Below are 14,638 nucleotides of genomic sequence, written 5' to 3'. Positions count from 1 at the left end.
TTTATATAAAGGCTGCTTTTGGAAGGCATTTAACAGTTTCACAAAGGTTATTAATCCTCAGAACAATCTTTTGAAGTTGGTACGGAGAATAAATTACCAAGGTGCACAGTAACCTTGAAGGAAATACTTTCTCATTAAAGGTAAGTTCAGTAAAATGGTACAGCTGCTGTGCAAAGCAATTTGGTAGTGCCTTAATAAGCTAAATATAATATTACTCTGTGACCTGTTAATTTCACTCCTGGATATACGCTCCAAAGCAATGAAAACAGGTGTTCAAATGAAAACTCGCATACAGTTGCTCATAGCAGCACTATTCACAATAGCCAAAAAGTAGAAACAACCCAGATGCCCATCAACTAATGAATGAATAAACAAAATGTTGGATATCCATACAATAGAGTATAATTCAGCCATAAAAGAAAGGACACACTAGTGCAATATGGATGAAACTTAAAAACACTATGCTAAGTGGAAAGCCAGATACCAAAATTGTACTGTTCCATTTACATGAAAAATTCAAAATTGACAAATCCATAAAGTATATTAGCAGTTGTCAGAATCTGGGGAGGGAGAGATGAGGTATGATTGTTCAATGGATACAGCGTTTCATTTGGAGGTCATGAAAATGTTCTGGATCTAGGTAGTCACGGTGGTTGCATCACAGTATAAAGTGCTGAATGTCACTAATGGTCAATTACATGTTTTGTGTATTCTACCACAGCATTTTAAAATTTTTCAAGTTAGTTCAATTCTCGTGTTTCTGGAAGGGTTTAACTATAGTCTAGTCCTGCCCAAAACCTAAGAGGGCTATTGACAGCCACAGGGTTACCACAGGCCTTGGGTTCTGGAGAAATAAATAAAACCCAATTTAAGTAATTTCCACAATTCTATGATGTGAGATTTTTCCTTCAAGCCTGAAAATTTCCTACATTCTTAAAGTCTTTCCTGACCTCTTCCACTCTCAGGCCAACTGAGCTGCCTCTTTCTCTCTCTCTAATATCACCAAACCACCAGGTTACATCATAACTGTTTGTTGACTTGTCCCCTTGCCCACCAGACTCAGAGTTCCTTGAGGCCTGCAACTTTTCCTTGTACTCTGCCTTGTACTCTGCCTTGGCACGTGGGAAGGGTTCCAAAAATTACTCTATCTTGTATGTTAAAATGATAACCATACACTGCTCCCAAATTATTAACCTATTAATTCATGAAGTAATCCTTCTAATAACAGGTATATCCATTTTTCTTCCAATAAACTGAAACCAGGGCTTTGCAGGGCAGTGTCAGACACGAAAAGCAAGCACCTTTAGACATGACTCTGGTTATACAATATTACCTCGTGAATAAATGTGTTGAGAGCAACGTGCAATTTTTGTGAATTTTATTGTTTGCTCTTTAATTTCTAATTCTGTGAAAATGAGTCAACTACAGTGACTAAACTGAACAAACTCAAACTATTCCCAGGCTTCCGATGCTCGTAAAATGCAGTGACCTTAATGCCATGACTAGAGTGAGCATCAGTAAGAACAGTTTTGGGATGGATTGAGGAGAATAAAAGCTACGATGGGATAATGTGTTGACATTAATATAAAAGGAGAAGGTTAAAATGGAGACAGGGAAAAGGGAGGAATTATGAGCATTAACATAATCATTTTTTGTATGCAGGTGGCATGGCTTTTCTTGGCATAACTTAGGATTGGCCTACACAGAAAATTGGTGCTTATTTTTAGTTACTGCTCTATCAGGTCTATTGTTCAACTGTCCTAAAGCCAAAAGTCATTGCCGGCAGCCAGCACTGAACCTAATTGTCTTACAGTTAATGAGCCAATAAAATGACTTAACTTATCTAGTTTCTAGCCATGTATATGGCAAACAATTTGTCAATGGAACACCACAAACAGATTAGATTATCGTTTTTGTTGTTGCTATTGGCTGCTAGAAAGCTTAGAGCTCAATATTCAACTTAGGGTTTGCCAGTAGTCAAGACTTGATATTTCAAGTACTGACTGTTGTGATTTGAACGTGTTCCCCAGAAATTCAAGTGTTAGAAACTTAATCCCTAATGCAACAGTGTTGGGATGTGGGGCCTAATAGATGATGTTTAGGTCATGAGGGCTTTGACCTCATGCATGGATTAATGCCATTCTAAAAAAGGCTTATACAGGAGTTTAAGGCTACAGTGAGCTATGATTGTACCACTACACTCTAATCTGAACGACACAAAAAAAGGGTTCATGGAAGTAGGTTCTCTCTCTCTTACCCTTCTGCCTTTTACCAAGTCAGGATGTAGCATTCTTCCCCTCCGGAGTATGCAGCAAGGCCCTCCCCAGAGGCCAGTGCCTTGATCTTGGACTTCCCAGCCTCCAGAAAAATGGGAAGTAAATTTCTGTTCTTTATAAATTACCACTAGCACAAACAGAATGAGACCCTAACCATGTCCCAGTGTCAACTATTCTACTGTTTTATTTCTCTTTGTCCAACCTTCTCATCCAAGTCTTTTGTTCTGTTTTTACATTGCATATATATTTGTAGGTTGCCATAAATCTTTAAAACAAGGCACTCTATTAATATAGATAATATCTTTAATAAATTAGCAAGTTAATAGTTTCATTTCCTTTTCCTTCTTCCCTTTTTTTCTTCCTTCCTCTCTACCTCCCTTCCTTCTTTCCTTCCTTCCTTCCACACTAATAACATTACAGAAATCTTAAGAATACTCATTGCTTAACATAGGAGAGCCATAAAGAACAGAGTGCAAGTCACAATAGCGTGCAGACATTAGGGCCTTTCACATTCCTTAAGACGAAAATTAAAGAGGAGATTTTCCTAACATTATAGTCTTGTTAAAGATGTCAAGACCTGCATTTCCCACAATTTCTCAGATGTAATTGCTTCAATTATTCTAGTTACTCTAGATTCTGCCCATTCTACGCTACACAAGTAGAAAGAAATTAGGAACACACACACACACACACATATTCCAAATGTGTTTAGTCAATTAGCTGAATGAATTTGTAGAGTTGTTCTCAAAATAACTAGATGTATAAATAAATTCTATTTCTACCTCTTACTGTGATGTTGCATGTGGAGACAATTCTATGGACTGGGGTGATGAGATCATGTCTCTAGTTACAAATACTTGCAATATTTCCCTTTGTAAAGGCAATGAGAGTAATGAAAGACAAGTCACATGCTTTTTCAACTTCTTCACACAGTGTCCCAGAAATTATCTTTTCTTAGATTAAAAATTTCATGATTAACATCAATCTAAGCAAACAAGATCTTCTGAACTTTCTATCTTCTTCTGTTAATATTAATAAAAAGCATCCTTTCAAAAACAGTGAAGGTCAAATGTCATCCTCTATTCTATCAAATGAGGTATCATTCTAGGATACATTACACTTCATTGATTCTTACAAACAAACAGCTCCTAAAATACAATGAGATAGGCAGCTTCAGCTAGAGCTATATACATTCTCCCCCCTGAAACAAATAATATAAACACAGACAAAATATATGAAATAAAAGTTTTGAACACATTAGGCAACAAAGGTCAGTGATCTCTGAAAGATGGAAAACAAACATGGGGATCCCTACAAGTGACCCAGCTGACTGCCTTGAGAAGTTCAAGGCTTCCATGCAGGGAGTAGCCTGACAAGCTCTCTGAGTTGAAAAGATAGAGTTGAGAGCATGATGACCAATGCAGCTAAAGACTGCAGGACAGCATACCAGAAAGGTGAGGAGCGAGACCCAAGATCTTTACAAATACATGCATACAAGAAAATTGCCCATGTGCACAGAAAGAATGATCTGAAAGGGATAAAGGGAACCAAGAGTTCACACAGGCTGGGAATAGTGCCTTGTCTCCAACAGCCACAGTGGACCTTTTTATAATTCGTAAGACCTTGGACAGAGTACTCAGAAGGATCTTGCCTCCATAGCTGGGAACAGTTAACAGTAGACTAAATGCTGCTCTGGTTCCATCTAACAACTATGAAAAGCAGAAACTGAAAGTATCAAATGGTTTCTAAATAATGTAACTGCATCCCAGAAAAAAAAAAAAAAAAATTGCAAGAGTATTTATAGGAACACAAAAATATCTGGCACACAAGAATGTGAAATTTATGATGTCTGGCATCCAATCAAAGATTCTACGCATAGAAAGAAGCAAGAAAATATGACTCATCCTGAGAAGAAAACTCAATCAATTGAAGCCAATCTAGAACTAACATTGATACTAAAATTGACAGATGAACACTTTAAAAGTTACTATAAAATTACTCTATATGTTTTAAAAGATAAGCGGAAACATGGAAGACATGGAAAACTTCCAGACATGAAAACTATAACGTGGGAGATCAAAAGTATAATGGATGGGATCACTAGCAGATTAAATACTGCAGAAAATTAATCAGTGGGCTTGAAGATATGGCAATAGAAGCTATCTGAAACAGAGAAAAAGCGAATTTTTTAAAAATGAAAAGAGCATCAAAGATTCTCCAAGGAAAGGAGATAGAAAGAAAAAAAATACTTAGTGATAAAATGTTTACAAATTTAATGAAAACTATAAACCCTGAGACCCTCAAAAATTATCAATACCCAAGCACAATAAACACAAAGAAAGGCACATCAAAGTACATCATAATCAAATTGCTTAAAACCAGTAATACGAAGAAAAATTTTAAATGCAGCTGACACACTACCTACAGAAGAAAGATAAAAAAGTAGAACTCTCACTGGAAATGAAGCAAGCAAGACGACAGTGGAGAAATCTCTTTAAAGCACTGAAAGAAAAAATTGTCAGCCCCAAGTCTATACCTAATAAAAACACATTTCAAAAACAAAAATGAATTATAAACTTTTTCAGACATATGAAAGGTAGAAGAGTTCGTTATCTGCTCACCTGCACTACAAAAAAAAATGTTAAAGGAAATCATTCAGGCATAAGAAAAATACCAGATGGAAACATGGGTCTATAAATGGAGAGCACCAGAAAAGGCCATAACCACTACATTCCTAGAATGTAACCTCTTTCAATGTTGACTGAATCCCTGCCTAAGTGGGGCCTATGTGCAGAATAAGAAGAGTGGTCCAGTCCTGACCTGGCATGATGACTTAAGACCTGCTTGGGAGAGTACAATGTGTTCAACATCAGTTGAAGAAAATAAGTGATACTGATAACAAGGGCACATTAGAATCATGGAATAGAAGCCTTGAAAACACTCAAAGGAGACAGGCACAGTCAAATCTGGATGATTCCCTGACACGAGGCATAGATCCTGTGCGGAAGACAGGTGACAGTGGTGGAAGGACACAGGGCTGCCCTCAGGTGCTGTAGACTGCATGTTCACCACGGTAAGAAAAAGACCATGAAGGGAAAGAGCTGGTGCATGGCTACTGAGTTTTGGTAGCCCAGTGCCCTACTTCCTGTTTTCTGATGGGAATGAATTATCACCCAAAATCAGCATATCAGCACCAGTTTAGTAGGCCAATATCATACAATCCCACAGCAGAAATACCCCACCATGCAGCAATGAATGATCCCCTCACCAAGTCACTGTCCTAGGGCCAGAGTCTCAAGAAAGTCCCCTAGTTTTGAGTCTCAAGAGTTCCTCAGGGCACATGTTGACCCATTGCATAGGGAATGGGCTGCTTGCCTGAGTTTAAGAATGATGCTGTTTAGACAGGGCATGGTGGCTCACGCCTGTAATCCCAGTACTTTGGGAGACCAAGGTAGGTGGATCACTTGAGGTCAGGAGCTCGAGACCAGTCTGGCCAACAAGGTGAAACCCTGTCTCTACTAAGTAAAGTACAAAAAAATTAACCAGGCATGGTGGCGGGCACGTGTAATCCCAGCTACTCGATAGGCTGAGACAGGAAAATCACTTGAACCCGAGAGGTGGAAGTTGCAGTGAGTCGAGATGGCGCCCCTGCACTCCAGCCTGGGCTACAGAGTGAGACTTCATCTCAAAAAAAGGAAAAAAGAAAAAAAAAATGGTGCTGTTAGCCCTTTATGTGAAAGAAATTATCATCTTAGCCCTGTGTTTTCTCACCTACAAAACAGTTATCTCAGTTTAACTATCCCCATGAATTGACGAATGACTTTATAAGTAAATAAATATTTAAAAATGCTACTTATGTGTAAGACTATCTGTACGCTGACAAGGTCTTTCTTAATTATATTGTACATTCTATCATCTGTAGTGTTTGTGTATCTGTTTTGCACTCGTATCATGAGTATTCAAACTACTTGGGTCAAAATTTGTGGGCAAAAGATTACCTAGGCGCTGAAGCAAGAGACTGAAGGCACAAACTGTTTCAGTAAAACAAAGAAAATAGTTAGAATAAGAATAGTCATGATACAAATTAGATATAGAGATGATCATGGACAACTATCAATCATTAATAAACTTATTAATCATTAGCTTTTTTAATATTACTGTTTTTTGCATTACTAATACAACCTAGGAATAACCGGCGGGTATAGGGTCAGGTGCTGAAGGGACATTGTGAGAAGTGACCTAGAAGGCAACAGGTGAGCCCTCTGTCACGCCCACATAAGGGCCACTTGAGGGCTCCTTGGTCAAGTGGTAATGCCAGTGTCTGGGAAGACACCCATTACTTAGCAGACCGCGAAAGGGAGTCTCCTTTTCTTGGAGGAGTCACGGAACACTCTGCTCCACCAGCTTCCTATGGAAGGCTGGATATTACCAGGCCTGCCTGCAGTCATCCGGAGGCCTAAACCCCTTCCTGTGGTGCTATGTTTCAATGGTCATGCTCCTTGTCCACTTTCACGTTCCTCCCGTACTCCTGGTTCCTCTTTGAAGTTCGTAGTAGAGTGGCGGAAGAAATAGAGAAAGTCTTAAAGTCTTTGATCTATATTATTAAGTGCATAGAAGAAAACGTTGACGTATGCTGCCTTCTCTCTCTGCTTCAGCTACCTAAAAGGGAAGGGCCCCGTCCTATGATCACGTGACTTGCTTCACCTTATCAATCACTTAGAAGATTCACTCTCCCTACTCTGCCCCCCTTGTCTTGTATGCAATAAATATCAGTACGCCTAGCCGTTCAGGGCCACTACCGGTCTCCGCATCTTGGTAGTAGTGGTCCCCCGGGCCCAGCTGCTTTCACTTTATCTTGTGTCTTTATTTATTACACTCTCTCGTCTCCACACACAGGGAGAACACTCACTAAGCCCCACAGGGCTGGACCCTACAAAAATTATTTCACGTGTCACTTATTAAATGAAAACGTGATCACATAGCCAATCATAGTCATTTTTGCTGTGCTTTAAAGCCTATGAATAAGATGTTGACCACTTTGTAATTGGTACCAGTCATTTGTAATTGAGAGAAAGATACAGATTATATTTTAACATTTTTATTTCGGTGCCCTGATGAATTTGATTCTGAAACATTTCAGGATTAAGTTTCAAAATAGAACCCAACTTTATTTAAGCTGGCATTTCATTGATTTAAAACATGAAGTCCACTTTCTGTAAATCTCCATGGGACTATATAAGAGAGACTATCACATTGATTTTTTTACGGCATCCCTTAGTAGATATGAATTTCTACTATATAGATACACATTGTTTTTTAGCATGCTTTTAAATCCAATGAACTGTGTTTTCGTTGTAAGCATCATTTTTATTAAAAGATAAGAATCACCAGAAAGTGAAAATTTTACTATAGTATGGATGACCCATCTAAGTTTCTGGCCCTGAAATTTTCATTTTTGATGACTGCCATCTCCACCACACTTCAGTTGCATCCTGGAATTTGTCATGGCCTAGAACTGCTTCAGCTATGAACTCACAAACTCAATCATCTTACTCTCTCACCTTAACCTCTTATTTTGACTCTTACTCAATTTCTCTTACTATAGCTATTTTTCAGCCTGTCCCTTGAACCCCTTTGCTGCCTGCCTCCAGTCACCCACCTTAAGTGTTTAATCTTTACTCAAAGCACACTTTATTTCTTCTTTGCATCCATTCTGTTGAAATATTTTCAGTTTTATTGCCACCTTGTCCATATTCCACTTATGCATGACAGAATATGAATCCTGTTTTATCTATTCACTTTTCACAGTTAAGCCTGGGCTGCCGTACATTTATTGCCAATATAATTTCATGATCACCAACCTCAACTAAATTCTGAACAGTACTTATAATCTGAGTTTTTGTAGTATACTCTCATTTTCCTTTTTTCCTGTTTTAGTTTCCTAGGGCTGCCATAACAAACTGCCACAAACTGGATGGCTCACAGTTCTGGAGGCCTGAAGTCCAAAATCAAGAAGTCAGCAGGGTTAGTCCTCTGACCACTCTGAGGGACAATCCGTCTGTCCCACAATTCTCCTCTAGTTTCTGATGGCTGCCAAGAAATCTCAGCTTTTGAGACAGAGTCTCACTCTATCACCCAGGCTGAAGTGCAGTGGCATGATCTCAGCTCACTGCAACTTTTGCCTCTCAGGTTCAAGAGATTCCTGTGCTTCAGCCTACCAAGTAGCTGCGACTACAGGTGTGCACCATCACGCCTGGGTAATTTTCGTATTTTTAGTAGAGACAAGGTTTCTCCCTGTTGGTCAGACTGGTCTCGAACTCCTGGCCCCAAGTGATCTATCCGCCTCAGCCTCCTAAAGTGCTGGGATTACAGGTGTGAGCCACCGCACCCAACCAAACCTCAGCATTCCCTGGCTTGTACATGCAGCATTCTGCTCTCTTCCTGTCTTCACATGATGTTCTATGTATCTTTTTGTGTCTTTGCATCTGTGTCATTGTTTCTCTCTTCTCAAAAGGACACTAGTCATCAGATTTAGGACCCACCCTAGCCCAAAATGATCTCATCTTAATTGCATCTGCAAATACCCTATTTCCAAATAAGGTCTCATTCTGAAGTTCTAGGTGGACATGTATTTTGGAAGGATACCATTCAACCCAATACACTAGCTATTTCAAATTGTTCCCACATTCCTCAGATCTCTGATCCCATCATTTCTTCCTCACTGTAGGCACACAACCTTGAATCCTTGAATTTTACTACTGCTCAGAGACAATGGAAGCCATCAAGAATTCTCTCTCTCCATCCACCGATACATTTAACTGGCCCTCTACCATGCCCACTTATAACAGTGGATGTGGTGTTCCTCTTCCCATCTTAAGCTTCATACCTGTACTTTGTAGACCCTTTCCTCTCACTTTCACAAGGCACTCACTCACTGACTTCTGACACTGACTTACATCATTGATCTCTACTCTTATTTGGCTATCCATTAACATTTAAGCATACTCAAATATCTCACACCTTAGAAAAAATAACTAAAAAGAACCTTGACATCACATTTTTGCCTACCGAGCTATCTCTCCTCCTTTGCTCTTAAAAACCAAACTATTTGTAAGAACGTTCTATATTCACTGTTTCCATTTTTGCATCTCCTGTTTACTCCTTAACCCATTATTACTCAGATTCTACACCTACCAGTCCACATAAATTGTTCTTTCCAAGGTCATCAATGGCCTTTATGTCAATAAATTTAAAAGGTATTTTTAGTCTATCATACTTGACCACTAGACAAGCCCTCATTAGTTTTCTTTGACACCATTCTCTCTCTCTCTCTAATGGCTTTTCAAACGTCATTGCAGGGTCCTCTTTTTCTGCCCAGCCACCAGATGTTGACATTTATGAGGACTCTATCCAATTCCTTTTTTCTCTTCTCTTGGTTTTAATTTATTCCACTGTCATGGGTTTCAAATGCCATTTAATACTGCCTACTCAATGTCTCTACTTAAATGTATCAAAGACACCTCAAACTCAATAGTCCAAAACTGAATTCTCATGTCTCCCCATTCCAAAATCTCATCTTCTTCTGGTGCCCTCTACTGTCATAAATAAGATTATCATCTACTCATCTTTCCACGCTAAAAACGAGGGCATTATCTTAACTATCTTCTCTCCGACTTCTCCCTCGCTCCCACATTCAATTACTTACCAGAAATTATTGATTCTTCTAATTATTTCTTAGGCCTACTCTCTTCATCCTCACTACCACCACCCTACTCCAGTCTGTCATCTGACCTATTTTTACTGGCCCTAAACCTAATCCACTCTCCTCAGATTCATTTTCTCTACACTGCTGCCAGACAGATGCTTATTCAAAGCAAATATGAGAACCCTCTACTGAAATCTCATGAATGAATTCCAGTTTTAGCATTGAGTACAGATCTTCTGGATCTCTATTCCAGAAAGAAACAAGAATTCAAATTTCTTATCTTTGATTAAATTAGAAATAAATAAACTTGAAATGGGGGAAAACAGAAAACAAGAGATGACGAGAAAAAGTTGATAGAAAAATGCTACAAAACCCAGCAGAGGAGGGGAAGTCAGACATGAGTGCCTGCAAAGAAAGAATTTCGTGAGAAGCAAGCAAAATTTCCCACGCAGAACCCTAGAAAGCTTCAAGTTCCAGGTAATACAGGAAGTAGAGATGAGATGGTAGTAGAAGTGTTTTCACAGAGTTGTGGAATGATACAAGATTTGGCCAGAGATTCAAAGAAAGCTAAGCAGAACAAGCAATGTAATTATCGACATCAGAAGAAATGAAAATTTACACAAGAAAAAAATATAATCACAGTCCACTACTTGACTCAGCATGGAACAATTAAAATTATAAATAGAAATGTAACAAAAATACAAAATAGTCATATTAAAAAGAATAAAGGGATTAGCAAGAGAAAGAAAAACATAAAATTCTCCTTTGTCAAATGGAATCAACCTCAATGCCCATTAATGATGAATTACATTGAAAACAAATGTGGTACATATTCACCATGAACCACTACGTAGCCATAAAAAAGAACAAAATGATGTCCTTGCAGTAACATGGATGCAGCTGGAGGCTATTATCCTAAGCAAATTGACACAGAAACACAAAACCAAATACCACATGTTCTCACTTACAAGTGGGAGCTAAACATTAGGTACTCCTGGACACAAAAATGGCAAAATAGACATGGGGGTCTACTAATGGGGAAAGGGGGGAAAGCAAGCATTGAAAAACTACTGAGCACTATGCTCAGTACCTGCATGCTGAGATTAACCGTGCCCCTAACCTCAGCATCACATAATATACCCAGGTAGAAACAATCTGCACCTGTTCCCCTGAATCTAAAATGAAAGTTTACGTTATAAATAAATAAAATTTCTCCTTTGTCATAATAGGAAAATATAATGTCTAAAATCTATAAATCAAAGATGCTTACTCACATTATCTAGAAGGTAAAAGAATTGTAAGTGGCCAGGTCCAGCGGCTTATGCCTGTTGGGAGGCAGAGTCGGGCAGGTCACTTCATGTCAGGAGGTCAAAACCAGCCTGGCCAACATGGTGAAACCCCGCCTCTACTTAAAAAACAAAAAAGCCAGATGGGATGGTGGTCCCTTGTAATCCCAGCTACTCGGGAGACTGAGGCAGGAAAATCGCTTGAACCCAGGAAGCAGAGGGTGACAGAGAGAGAGACTGTAAGGAAAAAAAAAAAAAATTGGCAGTGGTTTCCTTTGGGGTGAGGGGACAAGCCATCAAAGGACTGATACTTTCTTTGTAAGGTTTTCAGATTTAATTATTTGTATATTATATGCAAGTACTGCTATAATAAAAGCTAAATTTTAAAATATTTTTCAGTGGTTTACCCAGGCTCTTACTGATACAGTTAACCTCAAAGCATGGCTTGTGAGGCCTGTCATAATACGTTCACCACTTCAACCACACTTAACATCTTCATTCTTGCTTGTAAGTATATCGAGCTTTCTTTACCCCCTAATACAAATGACTTTGCTCACCTCTAGTGTGTGCGGACTTCGCAGGTTCGTTGACCTCGCTGACTTCGAGAATATAAACGTGGACCCTCACAGTGAGTGTTACAGTTCTTAAAGATGGTGTGTCCGGAGTTTGTTCCTTCAGACGTTGAGATGTGTCCAGCTTCTTTCTTCTGCTGGGTTCGTGGTCTTGCTGACTTAAGCAGTGCAGCTGCAGACCTTCCTGGTGAGTGTTACAGCTCACAAACGCACCACTTCCGCAACACGCAAACGTATCCGAAAGACTCACCACTGCTAGCTTTGGCAGCCTGCTTTTATTCCCTTATATGACCCCCATCCACATCCTGCTGATTGGTCCGTTTTACAGAGCGTTGATTGGCCTATTTCACAGACAGCTGATTGGTCCATTTTGCAGAGTGCTGATTGGTCCATTTTACAGAGTGCTGATTGGTCCGTTTTGACAGAGTGCTGATTGGTGTATCTACAATCCTTCAGCTAGACACAGAGTGCTAGACAGAAAAGTTCTCCTAGCCCCCACTAGATTAGCTAGATACAGAGCACTGATTGGTGCATTTACAAACCTTGAGCTAGACACAGAGTGCTGATTGGTGCATTTACAATCCTCTAGCTAGACATAACAGTTCTCCAAATCCCCACCCGACTCAGGAGCGCAGCTGGCTTTACCTAGTGGACCACGCGCCAGGGTCGCCAGCGGAGCTGCCCGCGAGTGCCGCGCAGTGTCTGAAGTTCTCAGCCATTTGGCGGTCGACGGGACCCAGCGCCAAGAAGCAGGGGGTGGCCTCCCTCGGAGAGGCTCGGGCCGCCCGGGAGCCCACCGCGGGAGGTGGGTGGGGGGACGCCTCGGGCATGGCTGGCTGCATGTCCCGAGCCCTGCCCCGCGGTGAGGCAGCTGAGACCCGGCGAGAATTCGAGCGCAGCGCCAGCGGGCCGGCAGTGCTGGAGGACCTGGTGCAGCCTTTGCAGCTGCTGGCCCGGGTGCTAAGCCCCTCACCGCCCGGGGCCGCCGCAGCGGCTCCAAGTGCTGGGACTCGCCGAGCCCGCGCCCACCCGGAAATCACGCTGGCCCGCAAGCGGCGCGCAGAGCCCCGGTTCCCGCCGCCGCCTTTCTTTCCACACCTCCTCTGAGTAGAGGGAGCCGGTTCCTGCCTTGGCCAGCTCAGAGAGGGGCTCCCACAGTGCAGCGGCGGGCTGAAGAGCTCCTCAAGCGCAGCCAGAGCGGGCGCTGAGGCCGAGGAGGCGCCGAAAGCGAGGGCTGCTAGCACGTTGTCACCTCTCACTAGGACCTTCTATGAGATGTTGTTTCTGTCTAGGATTGCTATCTGCTGCTCCTCCCAACCGTCTCTTGGCTATGCTCCAAAACGCCGCCTCTCTTGTTCCACATCCAAGGTAAGTTTGCTTCCCATTTACTCCCTTGGCACTCAACTTTGCTCTGTGATAGCATCTATCACATGTATGGTAATATCGTATTGAATTATCTGTTCCCCACCCTGCCATCTAGACTGCAAGCAACATGAGAGCCCATATCCCATCTTTCATATTTATTGTCCTATGCTCCGCATCCAGAAAGAGATGCTTATTTTAAAACTGATGCTCAACGCATATCTAGAACAACGCCTGGCACCCAGTAGACGCAACAAAAAAGTTGAGTGAATGACAGAAAGAGAGAGCAAATTTGCACTTAGATTCATGCTGTTCAATAAAGTTAACCCAAGGCAAAATTGTAAAAATACAAGGAATTTAACTTAAGTACTTTTTTTTTTCTTTTAAACAAGCTTCCCTTGTTTAATTGCTTACTAAGCACACTCTAAATAAAGCTCAACCTTTTTGTATCACCACCAAGGTTAATTCACACTAATGAGTTGGTAACAACATTGTTTCCAATTAAAACCATTAGCAGGCGATGACCATGCTTAATCCAAAGCATCTTAAAGATAATTGAGTTAAATGCCTTACTCTAAAAGTTTCTACGTGTGAGAAAATTGAAGCCCAGAAACATCAACGACTCACCAGATATCACAAAGCAAATTCAGCTCAACACTGGGTCTTCAGATTCCCAACACTGTACTCCCTCCAGGAAGTAACGTCGCTTACTTGGAGAGAGAGATATCCTGGGAAGACAGGATGAGGGTGATAATTTCTCAAGTTAGGCCAGCTTTCTTGATGCTCCTTAAATTTCAATAGCCTCAAGCCACACCTACTTCAGTGGGTTACTGTAAAATTAACGAGTTATCAGCTATGATAGCACCTGGTAAATTATAAACTGGAAAGCACTTGGTAAACTGTAAAGTACTTGGTAAACGGTAACCATAAAGCCCAGTACAAATATTGGTGGATTTCAGAGGACATTGCCCTCTGACCCTGGCAATCCCACCTTAAAATCTTGAGCTATTTCTTTGCATGACAAGTCCCAGATTGAATCCTGTAGAAGTGTAGAGCAACTAGTATCCTCAGTACCCATTTGGAAGCAATATTTATAGAAATTCAATTCAGGCTGTTCTCTGACGGTTTGCTAAACTTCCCTGGTATGAAAATTTAAGAGTTGATAAACAGTTTACTATTTTGCTGCCAGTTCAGTCCTGAGACGCTTTTTTCATCCCCACTGCTTCCAGTTGCCAAAAAACGAAATGGCTTCTCTGACAGAATCAGATAGGTAGTGGGTTTCATAGGCATTAGAATATCTTTAATGAGGGTGAACATGGGGAAATGTTTTCAATAATTAGAACTTTTACCGCAGGATTCTAGAGTCTCGCCGGGGTTCAGGAGAGGATTCTTCTCCAACAAGTCTTCCTTCAGTATGCATTAACTGATATTCTGTCG

General features: G+C 40.8%; 1 protein-coding gene across 1 annotated transcript in view; it reads right to left on the bottom strand.

Moving 5' to 3' along the window:
• SLC30A8 (solute carrier family 30 member 8) overlaps nucleotides 1-14,638 on the bottom strand; it is a 230,404-nt gene extending 215,766 nt beyond the window's left edge. The window contains exons 1-2 of the mRNA XM_073018323.1: nucleotides 14,551-14,638; nucleotides 13,829-13,929 (exon numbers count right to left, since the gene is read on the bottom strand). The gene's annotated coding sequence lies outside the window, so the exon portion shown is untranslated. The remainder of the gene's footprint in view (nucleotides 1-13,828; nucleotides 13,930-14,550) is intronic.

This window comes from Chlorocebus sabaeus, chromosome 8 (genome assembly GCF_047675955.1).
Source record: "Chlorocebus sabaeus isolate Y175 chromosome 8, mChlSab1.0.hap1, whole genome shotgun sequence".
Lineage (NCBI taxonomy): Eukaryota > Metazoa > Chordata > Mammalia > Primates > Cercopithecidae > Chlorocebus > Chlorocebus sabaeus.
The sequence above is the reverse complement of the archived record's forward strand: the minus strand, read 5'-3'. Positions and strand labels throughout refer to the sequence as shown.